Raw genomic sequence first — 24,252 nt, 5'->3', positions numbered from 1 at the left:
TGGTCAGGATAAAGCTGCTCCTGAGCCTACACGTGCGTGCGCGTGTTCAGGCTTCATTATCTACTGCCTGATGGAAGAGGTTGTTGAAGATCATCACCGGGGTGCAATTGGTCTTTGATGATATTGGCAGCCTTTCCACGGCAGCGAGCTTTCCATTGCATTTTTTTTTCCATTGCCCCTGCCCAGCCAGGCTGCAGCAAACTGAGTATGGCAGCACTGAAATGAGAAAGCTCAACCATGTACCCATTGGCATTTTAAAGATGGCACCTGTGCCAGGGATAATTGAATATCCAGCAGCACCCGGCAATAGGAAGTAGCTTCAGCCGTGATGGGTGGGAGAATGGGGCTGGCATTGACTGAAATGGATGTCATGGTGTGAGGTAGGTATATCATGAAGGGAGGTCAATAAGATAGCACCAGAAAACCAGCCTGGCCTCGCAGAGAGAAACCCTCCGTCAAACACAATGAAAATGACACCACCATATTAATGTAAGATTTAGCCAAAAGGAGTCAAATGCTCTGATTCCACTCCCAGTTACAACGCCACAGAAGAAAACCTCATTCAATAATTTCTATCATCCGAACACAGACTAAATCTTAGATAACACGGTGTGAGGCGAGATGAACACAGCAGGCTCCTCTGATGCTGCTTGGCCTGCTGTGTTCATCCAGCTCGACACCTTATCTCAGATCTCCACCATCGGCAGCTCCTGCTATCTCTGTAACACAGTAAATCTTGTTCATCAATCATCCTTGGATTCGAGAGGCTGAATGGCCACCTCAGGTTCACCTGTAAAAGGCTCAAGATGCTCAATGGCCTATTACACTGTGGCAGGTTTGGGAGGTCTAACGAACTCTTCCTGTTCATGTGTAACAGGCTCAAGAGGCTGAGTGGCTTCTTGTTGCTCTGTAAGAGTCTCGAAAGGCTGAATGGCCTCCTCTTATTTCTGTGTCACATGTCAATTTTGTTTTCGGAGACCCTCACAGACTTGCTGCAATAACAAGACAGTGACCTGTTTAGAAAAAAACACAAATCCCTTTGTTACCAAGCAAGTACAAGCTGTGGAGAATCACTGTAGTTACCCAGCACAGAGTGCAGAGTCTCGCAAGCAATTCTCCCCGAGCAGCGGACAGTCCCCGTTTTTTATACTTTACAAAAGACATGATACAGAAAACGATTTCACAATTTACCATGACACGATACATAAAACAATTACTACAAACAGACAAAAACAGGATACCAAGCAATTATTACATCAACAACATAAAAGACCAGGATACAGTAGCGATTGCTTGTGAAGTAGCTGCTAATGGCAAGAGGCGATTTCGAGTTGCTGTCCGGGACAGATTCTGATTTCAAGTTGCCAGTGTGTCTGGCTAGAACCAAATCAGTGCCCTGGCCCCTTTGCCAGCGACAGGAGTTACATGCTTCAGAGGTTTCATACCTTTACAAATTTTCCCCACCTAACCCTATTTGAAACAGTTTGGTTCTAATTTTAATTCAGTCAGGAAGCTTAAGACAGTGTCTGCATACCGATGTGTGAGAAGAAAAGGAGTTACAAAAGCTTTACACTGAATTCCTAGCTGGGCAGGAAGCTTCAGGGCAGTGCATGCATACCTATGTTTCGGTAGATAAGAGTTTACTTCTATAGATTAAAGTCTCTTATCTGCATTTGATTCCTATACAAAGACTTTAATTTATAGAAGTATAGAAATCAATGAGATGTTATCACATTAACAGCTCATTCCCTCCTTCTATCATTTCATGATAACTTATAACAGGGCCGAGAGGAGAGCTGCTAACCTGTCAAACACAAATCTGCAGCAAGGGCTCATGCATGCCATAAATGTACAGAAGGCAGCTATGTCAACCACTAGAACAACTGACCCATGCAGCAAATATGAACCCCAAGAACCACCCAGAAGCCATCCCAACAAACCCTGTCCAGGCCGGGCTCCCTCACTGTACTGTTCCAACTGCCCCTGTATGGCTTGGATAGCCTGGGTAATGTTATAGGGCTCGTTGGTGACGTGGGTAATGCACTTGTCCCCAATAATAGTGCATACACCTCCTTGCTGAGCCAGCTGATAGTCCACTGCATATTGGGTTTGCTGATCATAGAGCCAAAGTTCGGCTAATTCTTGGTTGACTGCCTCCAATGCCGTCATTGTGCTGTTTCCCAGGGCGGTGAGTCAACATACAAGGTAATTTCGAATTTTCCTTTGTGGCCACCACCCCAGGAGAGCATCCCAAGCGGACAGTTCCCAGGAAACCATATCCTAAGGAAGAGCCCAACACAACTGGATTCTGCCATGCAGCGCAAAACTCCCAGCTCAGGAATCGTGTGACAATTCACCATTGAATTTGTACTTGTTGGGGACAAGGGACAGTGAGGGGCTCAATGGTCCCAACAGCAAACAGCACTGGCAGAGTTGGAGTGGTAGCAGTGAAGGTCTCGTTAAGAAGGCAAACAGACTCACGTATTTCTTGATAGCTGTGCCAGGAGGACTGATCCTTACGTGGATGGAAACTTGCGGAGTTAAATGGAAATGACCCATAGTCTGTTTCTACATCAGTGCCATTGCAATCCCCACAACTCTACTGTATGCCCGGGGTCACAGATATGGGCTTAGATTCTAAGCAGGGGCAATTCAACAATTCTCCTATAGTGGTGCAATTTCTCTATGCACCGATGGGGCCAGGAAGTATTTTGGGGGTGATGAGTAACGAGAGCAGGCACGCAACAAGTTCCAGTTCCATTAAAGCAAAACAGATAGCTGTTGGGATTTGTACAGCTAGCCCCTTCCTTCCCATGCCCAGGTCGAGTGTCCACACAACCAGAGAGACCACTAACTGCCAGTTTCACACATGTACCCTGCACACCTGTGTCCAAGATCCCCTCTCCCTTCAGCAAGGCTTACCGGAATACTCTATTTCATAAAGCTGACTAGGGTTCCAGGCAGATGTTGCCACAAATAATGCTTCTACAGATCATGCCAACGGGTAACATGCTGTCCGATTCCCGTTCAGCTGTATGTGTGTTTTATAAAACAAAATTGTCCTGCTGGCCATGCATGGTCAGACTAATACTGAGTCCAATGGTTAACTGCATGCTGATGAGGAAATCCATCATTTAGAGTCACTTAAGTGGATCCAGCGATTCTGTCCTTTAACTTTAAGAGCTGTCGGAGTCTGAAGAAACACTTGGTACGGTCCTTTCCACCTTGGGGCGACCCCAGTCCCGGACAAGTACAAAATCTCCAATCTGCGGCCATGATGATCGATCCTGAATCTCGAGGCCTTGTTCCGGTGTCCGCGGAGGTGGTCCGAAGGCGCACTTCACCGGCAAATGGAGAAACCTTCAAGATGATGTTAGTTGTCAGAAGTGTCTTCGCATTTCTTCTCCCATCACATTTAGGTCTGTTTTGCTGGGTGGGCTGGTATTGGCATCCTATGTTGTTCTGCTGGGTCAGTCATAGACTATTTCCGCTGCTGAGAGCCCAGTAGTAGAGTGGGGTGTTATTCGCATGTGATACAAGGCTCGTGGCAAAACCTTTAACCAATTAAGGCCGGTTTCGGATGTCAACTTGGTTAGTTTGGTTTTAAGTGTTGCATTAGCTCTCTCTACTATCCCTGCTGCCCAAGGGTGGTAGGCACAGTGGAATCGTTGTTGGATGTGTAATGTACCACACAGTTCCTTATTAATTTTCCCCACAATGTGAGAGCCGTCTTCCGAACTAATTTGTCGCGGTACTCCAAACCTTGGTACTATTTCAGTTAATAACAGTTTTACTAGTGTTGAGGCTTTGTTGTTTGTCTTTGGGAAAGCCTCTATCCACCTACTGAATACATCTACGATGACAAGACAGTATTCGTAACAGTTTACGCGTGGCAGTTCAATAAAATCTAGCTGAATGCATTCAAACGGCCCACCTGGCAAGGGTGCTTTTCCTGGTGAGCGTCTCACCCCCTGACCCACATTGTTTTGCTGGCATGTGGGACAAGATGCTATACGAGACTGGGCTGCCTCAGTCATTCAGGGTTGCCACCAGGTACGTAGCATAATACCACTCATTCCCTCCTTGTCAATGTGGGTGTCAGAAGCACACAGTCAACAAGCATAGGTAATAAAGTATCAGGTACGCACACTTGGCTGATTGGTGTAACCCAAAGGCCTGAGGACGCAGAATGCAAACATCCATGCGTCTTCCAAATATTCTTTTCAGAAGCAGGGGCGTCCCCCTGTAAGTGCCGAACAGTGACCATATCTGGCATGCCCGTCTTGTCTGAAGGCGTGCGATTTACCGCCTGCTTGTTCATAGAGGGTATAATAAAAATTTGGTCTACAGCAGCCTGTTTAGCAGCCAGAGCAGCGCAAGCGCTGCCCCAAGTAACTATTGAATCAACAGAGACATGGGCAGCGCATTTGAGAATAGCCAATTGTTTAGATTTAAGTGTGAAATTGTTTAGGGAGGAGGAATGCCTGGAGGTTTTCAACAGACAGGGAATCCTGGGTGGGTGTACCTGAGGACGTTAAAAATCCACACCGGATCCGGAGAAGGGAGTGGGGCATCAGTAAGGGCCGGGCAGGGAGAGGTTAGAAATTGGTTCCTCAGCAGGCAGTCATGTGGGGGTTCGCTCAGAAATGTGGCTGGGTTAATACTGGAGCAGGAAGAGATAAGGAACAAATCGCAGGGAGAACCTGGGAACAAGGGGGTAATCCCTGAGATACAGTGTCCAGATGAGTGGAGTAGGAGGCAACTGGTCGTTATAATTCAAGTTTAAAGGGCTATTGTAAACCTGTCAGTTTCGGTATGATGTCTGTGCGTGTGTAAGTGATGTAGTACCACACGGGGTAGGGCAGTTTCAATACCCACTCCGCATGACGATTGCTATCAGTCAGGAGGAAGGGAAACAGGGTGAGCACACAGGAGGAATCTCTGCCCCGTGTCATGTCTCATTTGCACAGTGTCACCATATCCCATTTACCAAACTGAACCAGGGAGGCAGTGTGGGCACTAACATTACAATGGTGTCCTGAACTTAGAGAGTGGCAGGAGGGGAAGGAAACTAAAGTTCGTTCAAAAATTTTCAAGCTAGAGTTGGATTTATACATGCTAAAAAAAACCCCAAAAATTTACCAGACACAAAAATCAGAAATTCTTGGGAAAAAAAGAATTAATGTTGCAGGTGGGCCCTCGGACCCAGCGGAGCCACAGCTATGGGAGAAACTGCAAGTTTCAAGAGGTATCCATTACCTGGAGAAATGGGCGTGAATTTCAAAACAGTGGCGTGTGCCATTGATGGAAAGGCGCTCTCCTGCCTTAAAGCGACGGGGTGGGGTGGAATTTCACAGTGCTGGATATCTCGAATGGTTTCTGGTCTATCCCGGTTCGGCAGGACCAGTGCAAATTTGCATTTACTTTTACAGGACAACAGTAGACGTGGAGCTGTCTGCCACAGGGTTTCCATTATAGCCCCAGCATTCTCCACCAGTGTATGGCAGACTGTTTAAAAGATTTCAGTGAGCCACACAGGCTTGTACAGTACGTGGATGACATCCTGTTGTTCACAGACAAGAGTGAGGAACATGGCCCCCTACTGAGGGAGTTGCTACATTTCCTGCGCAACAGCGAGTTGAAGGTAAACCCGAAGGCGGCACAGATAGGGTTGAGGGAGGTCAAGTTCCTGGGACTGACCCCTCGGGCTGGAGAGCGCAGCATAGATGCAGCACAGGCTCGATCAGGAGCCCTTGACATAATTAAACACATCTTTTGTGGCTTCCAAGGCGCATCGATTTACATTGCATTTTGACCCCCTTGTTCTGGGCTCGGGTGAGAGTCTGAGATTAGGGAATTGCCGGGTTTATTTTCTGACAGGGGTCTTTCTTTAGGCGAGGGCTATTCGAGGATCTCTTCCAAACTCTGTCCTCACATTCACTATCCTCTGCATGTGAGTTGGGACGATCATATTCTTCGCTACTTGTGGAATCCCCAGGAAACAGTAAACAGTCGTTAGAGGGTCAAGGAGGCTGCACCCAGGACTTATGTCTTCCTGGGCTTCTCATGGGTTTTAAAAGGATCCTGTCGTCCCTCCTTTTGCTCACTGACCGTCTGGCCTGCGCCCTGTTTCCTGTTTCCCTGTTTTGTTTTAGATCTGGTATGACAGGAGGTAGGGTCTGTACAAGCCGTGGGCTTGCCAGGGGATTCATGTGGGCTGCCTACTGAAGCGCTTGGAGATTCTATGGGAGGTTTAGTTTGGGCAGCGTACGGTGGCGGTTGCTGGGACTGATGGCCGTGTTGGGCTGCCTGCAGATGTAGACTGGCCAAGGACGGGTAGGGTTCTGGAGGGGGAAGCAGTCCCGATGAGGCACAGGGATGCCTTCCCCAGTCCTCCTCGGTCTTGCTCATCCATGTCATTAATTTGGAACATCGGCATGCCAGATACGTTAGGAGGTACCTTCGATTTTTTTTTGTTTTCTGTCAATGCGGCCTGCCGCTCTAGCCCCCATTCCTTGTCTCGTTGTTCTCTCTCCTGTCTTTCTTGGTTAACTCTTTCCCTTTCATCGTCTCATGATCCTCACACTGCAGTTTTAAAACTTCCCAAGTTTTTGGTTTCCCCTCGTTATCACAGGCACTGATCCCTCTGCTACGTGCATTATCCACCCAACTGGCCAGTTTTGATTTTTCAGTCAGCTCCTCAGCTCTCTTTCTCTAGAATGACATTAACCCTTTCCAGTGCCTCTCCTGCTTTAGTGCATAGATCGATATCCCGCGTTCTCCCCAGTGGCCAATTCTCATTTCCCAATCTTTTGTTTAAGCATGCTGACAGGCGTCTGTACTGTACTTCATTTTCGGGATTATCCCAGCATAATCGATGTAAAGGAGTGCCAACACCTCATTTATCCAGTGTTTGTCCCATTTTTTCCTTTGCTTTTTTTTATTAGCGCTTTCACTTTTTACTATCCCTGTATACTACCGCAGTGCACTTAGTCTCAACACCCACTTCAGGGTCCTGACCTTCGCGTGGGGGATTTCCCCTCTTAACAACCGGTCGAACGCAGGGTGGTTGAAACAGACAGACACGGTAACTACACTGTACCTAGGTCTTACAAGAAACGCCCTACCTTTTCCCTATTGCCCGACACAGGATTTCACCCCCCCGGTCACCGGGTGAAATCTATCCTCCTGGATTTATAAAATTACCCGTTATCTGACCTGGGGACTCCAACCCCGGCCACCAGGGGACTCGAACCTCCAGGCATCAGGATTTAGCAGTGTTCAAGGCCGTGAGTTATCCCGGGTTCCGTCAGTACAGAGACACGCAGGGATGAGGGGGTCGCACAGATGGCAGGTTAGTAAGAGAGACCAAGGTGAATCGTACCTTGCGGGCCCATCTGTCTGACTCCACTGACACTCGAACGATCACTTATTCAGCCCTCCAGGTGAGACTGCTGTACATGTTGGAACCCTGCTCTTGCGCCAAATGTCAAGTTCGTTTTTGGAGACCCTCACGGACTTGCTGCAATAACAACAAGACACTGACCTGTTTAAAAAACACAAATCCCTTTATTACCAAGCAAGCACAAGCTGTGGAGAATTACTGTACTCAGAGTGCGGAGTCTCGCAAGTAATTTTCCCCGAGCAGCGGACAGTCCCCGCTTTTTATACTTACAAAAGACATGATACATAAAACGATTTCACAACTTACAATGACATGATACAGAAAACGATTACTACAACAGACAAAATCAGGATACCAGACAATTATTACATCAACAACATAAAAGACCAGGATACAGTATCGATTGCTAGTAAAGTGGCTGCTAATGGCAGGAGGCAATTTCGAGTTGTTGACTGGGACAGATTGAGATTTCAAGTGGCCAGTTTGTCTGGCTAGAACCAAATCAGTGCCCTGGCCCCTTTGCCAGTGACAGAAGTTACATGCTTCAGAGGTTTCACACCTTTACAAAATTTCCCCACCGAACCCTATTTGAAACAGTTTGATTCTAGTTTTAATTTAGTCAGGAAGTTTAAGACAGTGTCTGCATACCGATGTGTGAGAAGATAAGGAGTTACAAAAGCATTACACTGAATTCCTAGCTGGGCAGGAAGTTTCAGGGCAGTGTCTGCATACCGATGTGTCGGTAGATAAGAGTTTACTTCTATAAATTAAAGCCTCTGCGTAGGAATCAAATGAAGACAAAAGACTTTAATTTATAGAAGTATGTAAATGAATGAGATGATTTCACATTAACATCTCTCAGACAGTTTAACTGCAGGTCCATAACAGCGAAACATCAACAGTTACTTAGGGCTCTGAAACTATCTGTATAGCTTCTGATAGTCATGTAAGTATTACTCACCCAGCTGTGAGCTGACGGTGGGGTAGAGAAGCTCTGAAGATAGTATGGAAGTGGCAGTCCTGTTGAAATTCGAGGACTCAGAACGTTGACAGAAACTGAACAGCATCCTGTTTTGTAGTAAGTAACTGACATTGAAATTTATTTTATATCAATGTTACATGCAACCATTCTGACGTGAAAATGCCTTAATATGCCGTTTCCGAGTAGCTGGAAATGGAAGAGTGTCTCCGAGCTAGGCTTATAGACCTCTTCCGCATGCATGCGGCACAAGTTTGAATAAATTCACCTTATAAAATACAATACACCCTATATCCTGGCTCACGTCAGCTTCCTGTTTTAATCAGCAGCTCCTGACAAACCCTTTTCCCTCTTTCCTGCCCAATCCATCTTCCTCAGACAACCCACTGATTCCAGGTTTCAATCTTGTAAACCTCCTCTGAGCCACTTTGAATAAAACAACAGAAGACCAAAACCTGCATATGGTATTCGAGATTTGGTCTGACCCCTTCCTTGTACAAATGAAGGAGAACATCATTTCACTGATTATTATTTGTTGTCAAAGTAAGGGAGATGGCCTCGTAGCTTTCTGGATTTCAGAGAGATCTTGATCAATTGGGGCAATGGGCTGAGGAATGGCAGATTGAATTTTGTTTGAATAAATGTTTGTTTTACCACAACGCAATACTTCAAAAGGCAGGACTGACACAATTAATGGTTGGGCTCTGGGTAGTGTTGCAGATCAGAAAAAACCGAGGGTTTCAGGCACATAATTATTTGAAATTTGCATCACAGGTAGACACGGTATGTGGAAGGCATTTAGCACACTTATCTTCATTGCTCAGGCCTGAGTACAGGAGCTGGGAAGTGATGATGGAGAGTTCTCTTCTGGAGAACTGTGTGCTGCTCTGGTTGTCCTGTTCTGGGAAGAATATTGTGAAACTGGAGTGGGTTTGGAAAAACACTTACCAGGATATTGCCGGGAATGGAGGCGTTGAGTTATAAAAATACGCTGGATTGGTGGGAACTTCTTTCACGGGAAGGTAAGAGGTTGAGGGATGACCTTATGTAGGTTAATAAAATAATGAGAGACACAGATAAGGAATAGCGAAGGTTTTATCCCTCAGGTGGGGGATTTCAAAACCAGGGGCATATTTTTAAAATGAGAGGAGAAAGATTTTAAAAAAGACATGATGGGCATCTTTTTGTTTTATATAGAGTGCTCAGTGTGTGGAATGAACTGCCAGAGGAAGTGAAGGATGTGGGTGGTTACGATGTTTGAAAAACATTCAGGTAAGTACATGAATTTGAATGGTTTGGAGCGAATATTGCAGGAATTTTTTTAAAATAAGGAAAACATTGCTGCTATCACGAGAAGAGATGTTTCTGAAAAATCATCCCATGAAAACATATGCTGAAATTAGAAATAAGAAATAAGAAATAAGAAAGGAACAATCATTTGATGGGATTGTACCATAGGCTTCCTAATAGTCAGAGGGAAACTGAGGAACAAATATGCAGAGGGATCTCAGATATGTGTAAGAATAACAAGGTCATAATCGGTGATTTTCAGTTTCCAAACATTTAATGGGACTGCCATAGTGTTAAAGGTTTAGATGGGGAGTATTTTCTGAAATGTGTTCAAGAATTTTTTCTTTATCAATAAATCGATGCTCCTATGGAAAAAAAAAATAAGGCGTAGCAAGTGACTGAAGTGACAGTACAGGGAAACTTTGAGTCTTGTGACAGAATTACTGTCAGTTTTAAAACAATTATGGAACAGGATATGCCTTCCAGAAAAAGAAAAAGCTTTAACTGGAGTAAGGCAAATTTTAATGCTGTAAGAAAAGAACTTTCAACACTTCTGAGGAAGGATTAACAGACCCACAACATTAACTCTGATTTGTCCTTCACAGATGCTGCCAGACCTGCTAAGCTTTTCCAGCAGCTTCTGTTTTGATAACTTTCAAACGTTGACATGAGTAGACGGCAGGGATAAGGATGTCTGATAAGTGTGGGGGGGCTTTCAAAAATGTGACAATTCAGAGTCATTATGTCCCCGTAAGAGTGAAAGGTAAGGCTGGTACGATTAGAGAACAATGGGTGAAAAAAGATACTCAGGTTTTAGTCAAGAATAAAAAAAAATAAATTAGTAGATATAAATAAAAACTCGGCTCAAATAAATCTCTTGAAAGTGTAAACAGTGTTAGGGGCATTCTTAAACAGGAGATCAGGATGGCAAAAAGGCAACATGAAACTGCCTTGGTTGATAAGCTTAAGAATAATTCCAAGAGTTTCTGCAAGTGCACTAAGAGCAAGAGAGCACCGAGAGAGCAAGCAGGGCTCCATAAAGATGAAAGAGATCAACTCTGTGTTGAGCATCTGGAGAGGAGAGAGATTTGAAAGGAATATATTGCATCAAGTTTTACTGTTGAGAAAGAAATGGAGGGGGGACAAGTCAGGGGTCGAAATATTTTGGTTTGAAAACAGCTCACGGAGATGGGGGAGATTTTTAATGAGTATTTCTCCTCAGTGTTCACTAAGCAGAGAATCATGGCTGCTAAGGAAACAAGGGAAGCAAGTGGGGATGTTTCGGACCATCAAGGTGGCGTTTGCAACCTTAAAGCACATTAAGGTTGTTAATTCCACTGGACCTGATGAAGTCCATCTTTGGACACTGTGGGAGGCAGGGGAAGAAACTGCAGAGGCCCTTGCAGAGATTTTTCCCTTCATCTTTTCTCACTACTGAAATTCCAGAAGACTGGAGGTTGGCTAATGTTGTCCCATTGGTTAAGAAAGGTAGCAAAGACCAGCCAGGGAACTACAGGCCAGTGAACCAGTGGTAGACAAGGTATTGAAGATGATATTTAGGGAGTCGATCAACCAAAGCTGGGATATTCAAGATACGATGAGGGATTGTCAGCATGATTTTGTGCACAGGAATCACGTCTGACAATCTATTCAAGTTTTTTGAGGAGGTAAGCAAGAGAATTGATGAGATTAGGGCAGCGAATGCTGTCTATATGGACTTTAGTAAGGCCTTTAACAAGGTCCCATACAGCAGCCTGGTCATGAAGGTTCGGTTGTGTGGGATCCAGGACAGCTAGCTTATGGGATTCGAAATTGGGTCGACGGTAGGAAGCATAGCGTGATGGCTGAATGTTGGTTCTCGGACTGGAGGCCTGTGGCTAATGGTGTGCCACGGGGGCCGATACTGGGACCTTTGTTATTTGTCCCTTACATAAATAATCTGGATGTGAATGTATATGGCACGATTAGTAATTTTGTATCATCTGCAAACTTAAGAGGTATCGCTGAGGTATCAAAAATTACAGGGGGATTGTGATCAGATGGGGAAGTGGGCTGAGGATTGCCAAATTAAATTCAATACAGCTAAGCGTGAGGTGTTGGCCTTTGGAAAGTTCAGCCAAGGTAGGAGTTATACAGTGAATGGTAAGGTTCTGAGGAATATTGCGGAGCAGAGAGACCAAGAAGCACAAGCGCATAGTTGGTGGAAAGCAGCATCACAGGTAGACAGGGTGGTGAAGAAAGCATTTAGCATGCTGGCCTTCTTCGGTTGATGCATTGCATTTAAGAGTTGGGACGTTATGTTAAAGATATACAAGTCATTGGTGAGGCCACACCTGCAGTGTGGTGTACAGTTTTGGTCACCCTGTTACAGGAAAGGCACAGTTAAACTGGAAAACGTGCAAAGAAGAGTTACAAGGATGTTGCTAGGAATAGTAGGCCTGAGTTCTGAGGAGAGGTTGTCCAGAATTGGGCTTTATTCCTTGGAATGTAAGAGAACGAGCGGTGACCTTACTGAGGTGGATAAAATCATGAGGGGCTTAGACAGGAAGAATGCACGGCGTCTTTTTCCCAGGGATGGGGAATGGAAAAGAGTGTACAGATTTAAAGTGAGAGGGGGCAGATTTAAGAAGGATGTGAGGATGTCCAAGATTACAAAGAGATCTTGATTTATAGGGTTAAGAGGCTGAGGAATGGCAGGTGGTGTTTAATTTGGATAAAGGCGAGGTATTTCATTTTGGTAAAACAAACAAGATCAGTATTTGTACAATTAAATGTAGGGCCTTGGGGTTAGTGTTGTCGAAAAGAGAGACCTCAAGGTTCAGGCCCTTAATTCTGTGAGGGTGGCGTCACATGTAGAAAGGGTGGTTAGGTCGGAGTTTAGCCTACTTGCCTTCACTGCTCAGGCCTTTAGAGTATCGGAGGTGGGACGTTATGTTGAAATTGTGCAGAACATCAGTGAGGCCTCTTCTGGAGTAATGTGTCCACTTCAGATCTCCTGTTCTTCGAAGGATATCATCAACCTGGGGAGGATTCAGCAAAGACTTAGCAGGAAGTTGCCAGGAATGGAGGTTGAGAATCACAAGGAGAGGCTTGATCGGTTGAGGCATTTTTCCACTGCAGTCTAAGAATGGAGGGGTGATTTATATGTATATAAAATCATGAAGAGTACAGATAAGGTGAATGGAAGATCCCTTTTCATTTGGGAGGGGAATTTCAAGACTCGGGGGCTGCAGAAAGCAAGCTGAAATGTTCCCTGTTCATGCCTGAATCTGGACAGTGCTTATTGCCAGACTATTTGACGAAGGGCCAAAGATATGGAGGTTAGGTGATGCTTCTCGTGGCTGGATTAACTTTCTACTCCTGGTGGCTTAATGCTACACTTACAGTCTATAGGTTACCCGTACTGGAGGATATGAGTTATGAGGAGAGACTGGGGCTTCACTGGGAAATAGGAGGTTGAGCATTGACTTGAGAGGTTTATAAAATCGTGAGGGGTATAATGTGAACAGCAAGGGTCTTCTCCCTTGGATCGGGGAATCTAAACAACAGCGTAATTTTTAACGGAAGAGGAGAAAGATTTGAAGGGCAGCCATGAGGAGCTGTTTCAAACAGAGGGTTGTTTCTATGTGGAATGAACTGCCAAAGGAAGTGGCAGATGCAGGTACACTTCCAATATTTAAAAGACATTTGGACAGCTGCATGAACAGGAAAGATTGAGAGGGATATGGACTCAACTCAAGCAAGTGGGACTCGTTCAGTTTGGGAAGCCTGGTCGGCATGGACAAGTTGTAACGAAGGAGGCTAGAGAACTCAAATAATTTTTGATATTTTGAAAATAGTTCACATTACAGGAGACAAAGTGCTAAATGTCTTCGAAAATACAAAGGTGGATAAATCATCAGGACCTGATCGAGTGTATTCCAGGACATTGTGGGAAGTAAGGGAGGAAATTGCAGGAATTTTTATCAGCTGTAAATATTTGGTGGGTGCCAGATGACTGGAGAGTGGCTGATACTAATCCTTTGGTTTAGAAGGGATGTGGGAGAAGCCTGAGAACTATAAACCTTAAACTTAACACTGGAAAACAGTGACAGAATTAAAGTCAGTATGGATTTATGAAAGGGAAATCATGCTGGACAAATCTGCTGGAATGTTTCAAGAGTGCAACATTTAGAGTTGAAAAGGCAGTGGACATAGCTTACGTGGGCTTTGTGAAAGTGTTCAAAAGGTCCCACAGAAGAGATAAGCACGTAAATTTAAAGCATGGGAGATTGAGTATTCACAGGGATACAGAACTGTTTCGCACACAGAAACAGTCAGAATAAACAGTCATTTCTTGTGTGCCAGTCAGTAACCAGTGTTGTACGGTGGTCAGTGGTGGATCCCAGGTATTCATACAATCAATTAGTTATTTAAATGAGAAATGCGTCTCAGTTCGAGATTATCCAGTTGGATTACAAAACTAGGAAAACACAAGTCACTGACAGTAAGCATGCAGGTGTAGCAGGGGGTGAAGAAGGCAAATGGTATTTTGACCTGCAGAGTTAGAGCGTTTGAGTACAGGAGCAGGGATGTCTTACTGAAATTCTACAGGATCTTAGTGAGACCACACCTGGGATGGTATGTGTAAATTTGGAATTTTTATCTGATGAAGGAACTTCTGGCTACAGAGGCTGTTCACAACAGTTGATCAGACTGATTCCTGGGATGGCAAGACTTACATATAAGAATAGGATGGATTGGTTAGGATGAAATTCACTGGAGTTTAGAAGAACGAGGAAAGATTTCACAGAAACCAATAAAATTCTAGGTAAATACAGGAAGGATGTTGTCAATGACCAGGGAGTCGGAGCTTAGGGGCATGGGCTACGCTGTTAAGGATTAAAATGAGGAAATTTTAAAAAAATACAGAGACTGGTGACCCTGTGAAATTTGCTGCCACAGAAAGCAGTTAAGGCCGAACACTGGATGTTTCCAAGAAGACGATAACATGTATAGTTGTCGTGGCTGAAGGGATCAAAAGATCTGGCTCTAAAGTGGGAAGAGGCTCAGTAGAATGATCAGCCATGATCAAAGTGACTAGCGGAGAAGGATCGAAAGCTACAATGGCCTGCGCCTGTTCCTATTTTCTATGTTTCTATTCTGTTGAAGGTGGAATATAAGAACAAAATGACAACAACAGACACAAAAAACAGCACAACCTTATCACCACTGGATGAAAATCCTACAACTCCTTACCAATTTGCAACATGGGAGCTACATCACCACGTGGATTGCAGCAGTTCAAGAAAGTGCAGAGTGATTTTGGAAGCTTCTGCAGTGGCTGCTCTGTCTCTCATTTTCAATCCAGTTTTCAAGTTGTTGAATGTTCTGAGAAAAGTAACAGAGTATGTCAGAAATATCTTTGGAAGTTTGCTGATACTGGGGGAAGCAAGGGGTGGGATAGGGGCTGGAGGTACAGAAGTGGGTAAAGTGGGGGAAGAGGGACAATGAGAGAAACAACTGGCTGGATTTTGTGGTGGGGTGATGGGCAAAGAATAACCCCAATATCCAAACCACACAGCCCGACCCTGTTCAGCTCTCTCCCTCCACTATGTGGTCTTTCTCTGAGGCTCTATCACACCAGCAGCCAGCTCAGCATCAAAGATGTGCATTTGGCCCAGTTTTGAAGTCCTTCTGTTTGACCACATTGTCTCCCAGACTTGCTGGCACCAGTTCTCAGATGCGGACCTTATTAATGGCCAAAAGCGTCTACACAGTTTTCAAATAAGAAACAACCTGCAATTAACTTCCAGGCCTGGCCTCAGAAACCAATAATTGATTTTGTATTTTTTGGAGCACAACAGCTGCTCACAGTCCAGACGTCACCGTTCAACTCTCAGATTCAAGCCAAACATTATTTAAAAACTCAGTGAGGGTGCTGACACAGGACACAGTGGAAAGACCTCTAACCAGTGAGTGCACATTGGAGTTCTGCTTTACTGAGAACACCTCTCATTGCTGTAATCACATTCTGAAGTGGCTTGACAGGGTAAAAGCTGACAGGACCTTCCCTCTCACAGGACAGTCTAGGCCTGTTTCAGGGAGGAAGCCTGAGGCTCTCTGCAAACTAAAAGCGGCACCGGAAGACCCCTGTTTGGGACCTGAGACCTAAACTGAGCAATCACGCAGCCCTCTTGCTGGAATACAGCACCGAAGCTGCCCTCCCCTTTAACCTGTCCTCACCGCTTGTGGCTCTCATGGAGAACCATTTCATTCCGGATATCCCTCTCAGTACGCATGCTCACAGTCACAATGAGCTGTGCGCATGCACCATAGCTGAATACGCCGGTTTGATATCGAACGACCAATAGCAAGCAAGAGGCTGGACAGAAAAGGCAGCGGAAATGCTTCTCCTCCAACCAATCAGAGGACAAGGGCAGGGCCCAGTTCTAAGTAGGGGTTACCAGACCGGAAACGTAAACTCTGTTCTGAGCAAGGATCACCAGACCCGAAACGTCAACTGTGTTTACTCCGTCACAGAAGCTGCCGGACCCGCGGGGCTTTGTTTTTGTTCACGTCATTCGCGCAGCGGGTGGGCGGGGTTATTCTTCCATCAACCAGGGGGAGACAATGGGAACTGCGGAAGCTGGAGAGTGTGAGATAACAAGCTGTGGAGCTGGATGGACACAGCAGGACAAGCAGCATCTCAGGGGCACAAAAGCTGGTGTTTCGGGCCTAGACCATCCTTCAGAAAAGGGGGATGGGGAAAGGGTTCTGGAATAAATAGGGAGAGAGGGGGAGGCGGACCGAAGATGGATAGAGGAGAAGATAGTTGGCTGTTGGTTTGTTCCCCGAGTTTGGCAAATGAATTACAAACGTTTCGTCTCCAGTCGAGAAGCCATCATCAGTGCGTAGCTACTGCTGCGGAGGAGAAGATAGGTGGAGAGGAGGCAGGCAGGTCAAAGAGGCAGGGATGGAGCCAGTAAAGGTGAGTGTAGTTGGGGAGGTAGGTAGGGGATCGGTCAGTCCGGGAAGGACGAACTGGTCAAGGGGTCGGGATGAGGTTTGTTGGTATGAGATGGAGGTGTGGCTTGAGGTAGAAGGAGGGGGCAGGTGAGAGGAAGAACAGGTTAGGGAGGCGGGGACGAGCTGGGCTGGTTTTGGGGTGCAGTGGGGGAGGGGAGATTTTGAAGCTTGTGAAATCCACATTGATACCATTGGGCTGCAGGGTTCCCAAGCGGAATATGAGTTGCTGTTCCTGCAACCTTCAGGTGGCATCGTTGTGGCACTGCAGGAGGCCCAGGATGGACATGTCATTTGCAGAATGGAAGGGGGAGGTGTTTAGTGCGAACCGAGCATGGGTGATCTGCAAAGTTGTCCCCAAGCCTCCGCTTGGTTTCTCCGATGTAGCGGAGCCACAATGGGAACATCGGATGCAGTCTACCACATTAGCAGATGTGCGGCCTGGGATCGAGGTGAGGGGCGAGGGTTAGGGGCAGCTGGCCACGAAGGCTCTCCCTTTCAGAATGATGGGTATAACTTCCAAATACGATTTTGAAACGACACTCTGAAAATACTCAAGAAAGCCTCATGGATTTTCAGAAAGATCAGAGACATAGAACAAAGTTAAAATCTCAATAAAACCGCTTTAATAAACAGATTGGGCTGAATATATGTCTTTAATAGTACAGATTACTTTTATTTGTTCTGGTGAGATCACTTTTGTTGGCAAGACCAGCATTTATTGCCTCTGTCTAATTTCCGTTCAGAATATGATGGTGAAACCCCGGGACACTAACATATGTTTCATGCAGATGTTCAGGATTTTGAAGAAGTGTCAATGAATGGACAATGATATAGACTCAAGCCAGGATGCTGTGTGGTCTTGGAGATTGCAATCCTCATCACTTGATGCTCGCAACATATGGAAATTGTGATCAGAGATAATGGGAACTGCAGATGCTGGAGAATCCACGATAAGAAAGTGTGAAGCTGGGTGAACACAGCTGGCCAAACAGCATCTCAGGAGCACAAAAGCTGACATATTATGGAAATTGTGAGACTGCTTTTTCTGTTTTCAAAAATTAAGGTCAGAGATCCATTCAGCATAAAAACAGGACCTTCAGCTCAACATGTCTATTCCAATCAAAAAAACAAAACTACATTAATCACACTTATCTTGAAGTCGACACCCACTCGGCATGGCATTTTGAGTGCTCCTCCAGCTGCTTCAAAAATGCTGCATTATCTTTAATTATCTGTGACCTGAGCTGTGATTTATCTTTTTCCTTCACATTATGCATGAACTGCATTTTGCAAATATGTCCCACAACATTTTAGCAATTAGCTCTATAGATCAATATTTTTTCTGGAAAATCAAACTTTCTTTTTAATTCATTTGGGATTTTAGTGTAGCTAGACCGGCATCAATTGACCTTGAAAACTTCCAGCTGGAAGTTCACCAAATTGGAAATGTAGTGGACACTGAAAAAGGTTACTTCAGCGTACAATGGGATCTTGATCAGATGGGACAATGGACCAAGGAATGGTAGGTAGATTTAATTTGAATAAATCTGACATGTTGCGTTTTGGAAATCAACTTAGGTCAGAACTTGTACTCTAAATGGTAAGGCCCTGGGGAGTATTGCTGAGCAATGAGTCCTGGTGTGCAGGCGCTTGGTTCCTTGAAAGTGGATTCAGAGATAGATAGGATAGTAAAGAAAGCATTTAACATATAACAGAATATTACAGTGCAGTGCCGGCCCTTCGGCCCTCGATTTTGTGCCGAAATGTGAACAATCTGAAGTCCATCTAAACTACACTATTCCATTATCATCCATATGTTTATCCAATGACCATTTAAATGCCCTTAAAGTTGGGAGTCTACTCCTGTTGCATTTGGTACAACTTGCCTTTATTGGTCAGTGCATTGCGTGTAGTTGTTGGGAGGTCGTGTTGCGACTGTAAGTGGTTAGGCCACTTTTGGAATATTGCATGCAATTCTCGTCTCCCTGCTATCGGAAGGATGTTGTAAAAATTGAAAAGGTTCAGAAAAGATTCATAAGAATTTGCCCGGTTTGGAAGGTTTGAGCTGCAGGGAGAAACCGAATAGCTTTTGCCTGGAGATTCGGAAGCTGAGGGGTGACCTTACTGAGATTTATAAAGTCAGGAGGGGAATAGATAGGGTATCTAGACAAGGTGTTTTCAGCGGGGTGGGGGAGTCCAAAATTGGAGGGTGCGAGTTTAAGGTGAGCTGGAAAAGATTCAGAAGGAACCTCAGGGGTAACTTTTTCACACAGAGAGGGAGGTGAGTGTGTGGAATGAGCTGCAAGGGGAAGTAATGGAGTTTGGTACAATTACAACATTTGAAAAGATGGGTATGTGACTTGGAAAGGTTTAGAAGGATATGGGTCAAAAGCTAGCAAATGGGACAAGATTTACTGGGTATATGTAATTGGTATGGATGAAGTGAACTGAAGCCTCTGTTTCCATTCTTCACAACTTTCTGACTCTATGATTTGCTGAATTTCTGATGAATAGTTACACACTGGATATTTGTCACTAGAAGTTGATTATATCATTGAATATCAAGGTGGTGCTTTTGGATTGCCTCCTGTTGGAGATAATTCCTGCCCGGCAACACTGAAGAACTGTTCTTGTTAGCCATTCATCAGTTAAAACTGAATGATGCCACATAATTTGGAATAACGACATAGACTGCTGCAAGAACTGAGGACTGTGAAACGGTGCTGAGGAATATGATCTGTTAGTTTGTGAGCATTCACGATCTTGGCTCAAACAGAAACATTCTCTTTGGAAATGCATATTTGTGTGGCATGAACATGGAACCAAATCATGGAAACAGCACTGGAGGGGAGTGGGGATTAAGAACCGGCAGGAAAACAAATACATTCTCAAAGTGTGTGCATGGGAAGAAGGAGTCTGTTCTTCTTTTGAGGAATGACGCCATAACAGATAAAATATTTTATTCTAATGAAGGGAAAGCTGTATCCATTTTATTGGTTTCGTTAAAATAATGGTGATAAATAGCTGGAATAACCTTGCACTGACCATTTGAAAAATCCTGCATGTCTTCAGAGATAGCTGGGCTGTCCTCGGCTGAGTAAGTGCTGATACTGTCTGAGTGATGCTGTTTTGAAAAACTTTCTGAACAGAGTTGATGGAACAGACAAACAAGTGCCATTGGCCAGTACTTCAGAATACATCAGACCTTTCATGGCTGCTCCCACACAGAACCATACAATTGAGAAAAGGCCCATTGAGACTACACCAAAAGGTGCTGATCCAAATGCTTTTAAAGTTTGGGATGTTCCCTGCCTCAACCACCCTCCTAAGCAGTGCAATCCAGACACCAACTAGCCTCATCACAAATAGGACAAACATCTGCTGACAGAATCGGAAGTCCGTACCGAAAAAAAGCTTTGGAATATTGTGAGAACAATGAGCACGGTGTTCTGTACTTTCACTCTTTAGTGTTTTAGCTCATGTCCCAACATCATTTGAAGTGAGATCAGAGTAACTTCCCATGCCACCCATGTTACTTCACTCATTGTGGCATTATGGACCCTGAACAAAAATGTGATCAATGCAAATTGGAGACACTCCTGCACTGGTAATGTCCTCGACTGGACAATGGGGAAATCAATCTCTGAAAGTAGTCATTCAAGTCACTTGTCATCCTGGATAGGCACTAAATTGCTGTTCCTTGACTATAATGTATTGAAAAAAAATCCTGGAATCCCTAACAAACAGCTCTGTGTGCATGTCTGCAGCATTTGGATTGGAAGTGTTTCAGGAAGGTAGCTCGCTGTTACTTTCTCCAGAGCTATTGGTGATGACAAATAAACTCAGCCATTGCGAAAGCCTGCTAAAACCCATGGTTGAGTGCATCCTATTAAAAATATCAAGATATTTTCTGTTTTCAAAGTTGAGCCCAAAGTCTCAGAAAGGTAAGACTTTGCTGGATGAGTGTAACCCCAGCGACATCAGGAGCATGGTATGACATTGAGGTAAGGACCCACATCATTTTCAATAAGAGGACTGATCGTGCGATATCAGTGCCACTGAGTTCAAACTTTTCATGGCAGTTTATCTCAATGTAACATGCCATCGATACTTGGGATCTTTATTAAAGAAACTTTGCAATGTCTCCTTTAATGACCATTCACAAATACTTGAAGGTCAACTCAAATGGCAGCTTCACTGTACTGATTCAGATCAGACAAATTGTGACAGTCCAAAAGAAAGAAAAGAAATGCTGGAATAAAAATGATCATGTCTAGCAGCATCTGCAACATGACTTTTTCAGAACAGATTCATAACAGACCAGATCTGTTAACTTTAAATCTGTCTCTGGATGTTGCCTCATATTTTGCATTTCTCCACTAACTTCTATTTCAGGTTTCGTTAATCTCCAGAATTTTGCTTTTCTTGATAGGTCCAGATGTTGAACTTGGTTATATTTGGACAATATCGTCCATTCCTGATTCTGTGAGAGCCATTGGGCTGGTTACACGTGTATTACACCAGCGTCTGCTTCTTTATTAAAAACATTTTGCGAATATCTTCCTCAATGCAGGAATTTCAGGAAATCGATTTTGATTGAAGATAAATTTCCAAGGCAGCTGCACTTCATGAGACAACAGAAATAGATTACTCATGACGGCACAATCTGTGCCCTTCTCTGAAACATTTTCATACAAATCTCAGAATAATTACAGCAAAGATGGAGGTCACTCAGCCCATCATCTCTGCAGCAGCAGGGGGTGAACTATATCCCTACTATTATTATCCTGTAAAGTCCCTATACACCTAACATTTTGAAATCCCGTGCTCCGAAGATGCTGCTTGGCCTGTTGTGTTCATCCAGCTCTAAACCTTGTTATTTTGAAATCTTTGTCTGCTTTTATTTCTGAATACCCTGTGCGTATATGAACAATTTTATCATTCTGCATACCCCATGATTAAACAGTGTTTACATAAAATATAATTTCCTATTACATTTTAAATTATCATGGTGTGTTCATATTGTTGTTTGGTATTCCATCTCCCAAATATAACCTGTTTCCTTGCTCTGCATTACATTTCATTCCATCTGTTAGAATAAGTGCTTGCTAAATACTGGTGACATTGGGATATCACTGCGCTCCTCTCCAGTCTCTACAGACATTGCCCCCATTCCTCTCTGTCTCCGAACCAATGTCACATTCATTCTGTCCCAGGCTCTTTAGTCCCATGGGCTTTAATGAACAACATCCTTGTATACACCACATTTGATTTTAGTTTTGGTCAGTTGAATCAAGAAATGTAAATGTTACTGCTTTAAAGTTCATAAACTGCAATGAAGAACTTTGTATCTTCAACATACAATGTTGTTTTATTACAGCAGTGAGAAATCCACACTTTCTCTGCAAGGCCAACCCAATTTTGGTCAGCATATTTTTTTGTGTAGGAGCAATCAACACAGTAATGACATTTAGCTTGTCTTTTTTTGGGGGGGGTGGGTAGTGTATTGATGCAGGTGGTTACAGCATTGCATGTGGACAACAAGGCTGAGCCTCTTAACCTGCAGAATGAAAACATCCATCATTGTCCCTCACCACATACAACTTTAGAGTAATTGGTGATGGAATATATGACAAATAGCCAACGATGTTAACATCCAATCCAGCCCAGTTTCAATTGTGAACCGAAGGTTCACTGTAGGTGTATTGAAAGGGGTTAAATGGAACTGTTTGTTCAGTGACTGTGATTGATGTCAGTCTCTATGGATTCTAACTGCGTCACAGGAAGCTTTGCCTCTCCTATAACTAAGGCACTCTGTTCAATCTCTTATCCCATAGTATAAGCGGGAGCATCAGCGACAGCACTGACAGGATTCGGCAGCTGCAGAGAGAGGGGGTGGAGAGATCAGAATCTGAGAACAATAGACTGGAATGTGACAACAATGGATCAGAATCTGAGAACAATAGACTGGAATGTGACAACAACGGATCAGAATCTGACAACAATAGACTGGAATGTTACAACAATGGATCAGAATCTGAGAACAATAGACTGGAATGTTACAACAATGGGCAGGAGTTTATCCTCGGGTCTTTATTTTCTTACCGCATCTTGGCCAACGTTACCACTTCGAATAGAAGCTGTACTGATGATTATTCAGGCTGGTTACTATCCCTTTCTCGCTGTTGTTGGTGTTCCTGGTAAGCCTTTCTATCTCTGTCCAGTCACTACTTCCGCAAGGCATATACAACTTTGTTGCCGTTTCTGTGACCTGTATTTGGAAAAGATGGAAACAATTACCTTCAGTTTCAATTAAAACCTCGCTTTATTGTCCATGCATTTCAGACTCATCCTTCACAAGCATCTGAAAACAAGGCTTGTTCACAACGTTGAGGACCTTTTTTGATTTATGTCTTATGATTGTCTCCATCACCAAATTTGTCCAACACCAGCTCCATAATATCTGCACTCTCCCCCTCTGCCTCTGTGCTGTGGCTGGATAAACCATTGTCTATGCCTTGGTAAAATTAAGACTTTATGGTTCCAGCTGTCTTCTGACCATTCTTCCAAGTTACACATAATTTGATCACACCCTTGTTCTTGTTTTCAAAGTAACTAGCGATAGGGACACCATATTAGAGTAGTTAAGTCGCTCAGCAGGTAATACAGAGACACTGGTTATTACATGATAGATACTGTTTCAAATCTTACCACAATTGGTGGTAGGACTTTCATTCAAATGATAAAAATTGTAACCAAGGCCAATTTCACCAATAGCAACCATAAAACCAGCAGCAATTTGGCAAAAAACCTGTCTCATTTCACTGATCTCCTCTGGTAAAGAAATCTGAAGTTATTACCCGGGCTGGATTAAGTGTGAATTCAGACCCACAAAATATGTTTGGCTTCAAACTGCCTTGTAGAATGGTCACAGCTAAAGGCAATTAATGAAGGTCATCAAATGCTTCTTTTGCCAATGATTTCATCATCCCGTGAAATTTAGTTTAAAGAAACGGTAAAACCAAAGAAATATGTCAGAGATCTGAAACAAAAATAAAACAAATTGCTGAGGAAAGTAAACAGCTTGGCAGGCTCTGATGAAATAAAAGCGGAGTTAATATTTCAAGTCGACTGAACAAACATCAGAACTGAAATCTGCTGGCAAATATTGTGATTTATGCTGGTGACAGGGATGTCTGTTTTGAAGGGGGAAGGAATGAGTTGAATAAATTGACAAAGAGACAGCGAGCGAAAAATATAAGCAAAGGGATTGTTGATGATCAGGTGAGACGGAAATAAAATGTGAAATTAATTACATTTTTTTGCCTTTTCCCATATTCCTGAATATCATGCCCATGTAGATATACTTCTAAGTCCCTGCTTAAAGTAAGCTGTGTCACCTCAGTCTGTCTTTCCTGAATGTGGTCATCTTCTTTATGGATTAATGGTTTGTGGGTGTGACTGGCTGGGCCAGCATTTATTTCCCTTTCCTCGTTGCCCTTGAGAAGGTGTTTATGAGCTTTTTTCTTGCATCTCTACCATACACATGCTGTGTATTGCTGGTAAATAG

At 44.0% G+C, this 24,252-nt stretch overlaps 2 long non-coding RNA genes across 2 annotated transcripts; one reads left to right on the top strand and one right to left on the bottom strand.

Annotated features, from left to right (window-relative positions):
• Positions 1–2,694: 2,694 nt before the first annotated feature.
• On the bottom strand, positions 2,695–15,959 carry LOC132209887 (uncharacterized). Its single transcript, XR_009446028.1, has 5 exons — positions 15,900–15,959; positions 14,913–15,044; positions 8,367–8,473; positions 7,385–7,546; positions 2,695–3,853 (listed from the first exon to the last, which is right to left on the bottom strand). It is a non-coding gene; the product is annotated as an uncharacterized LOC132209887 (long non-coding RNA).
• Positions 8,153–22,945, top strand: LOC132209888 (uncharacterized). The gene is made up of 3 exons (XR_009446029.1): positions 8,153–8,483; positions 9,582–9,656; positions 22,520–22,945. It is a non-coding gene; the product is annotated as an uncharacterized LOC132209888 (long non-coding RNA).
• Positions 22,946–24,252: the final 1,307 nt, after the last annotated feature.

The sequence above is a fragment of the Stegostoma tigrinum genome, chromosome 8 (assembly GCF_030684315.1).
Source record: "Stegostoma tigrinum isolate sSteTig4 chromosome 8, sSteTig4.hap1, whole genome shotgun sequence".
Lineage (NCBI taxonomy): Eukaryota > Metazoa > Chordata > Chondrichthyes > Orectolobiformes > Stegostomatidae > Stegostoma > Stegostoma tigrinum.
Note: the sequence above shows the minus strand (reverse complement) of the source record. Positions and strands in the feature narration are given on the sequence as shown.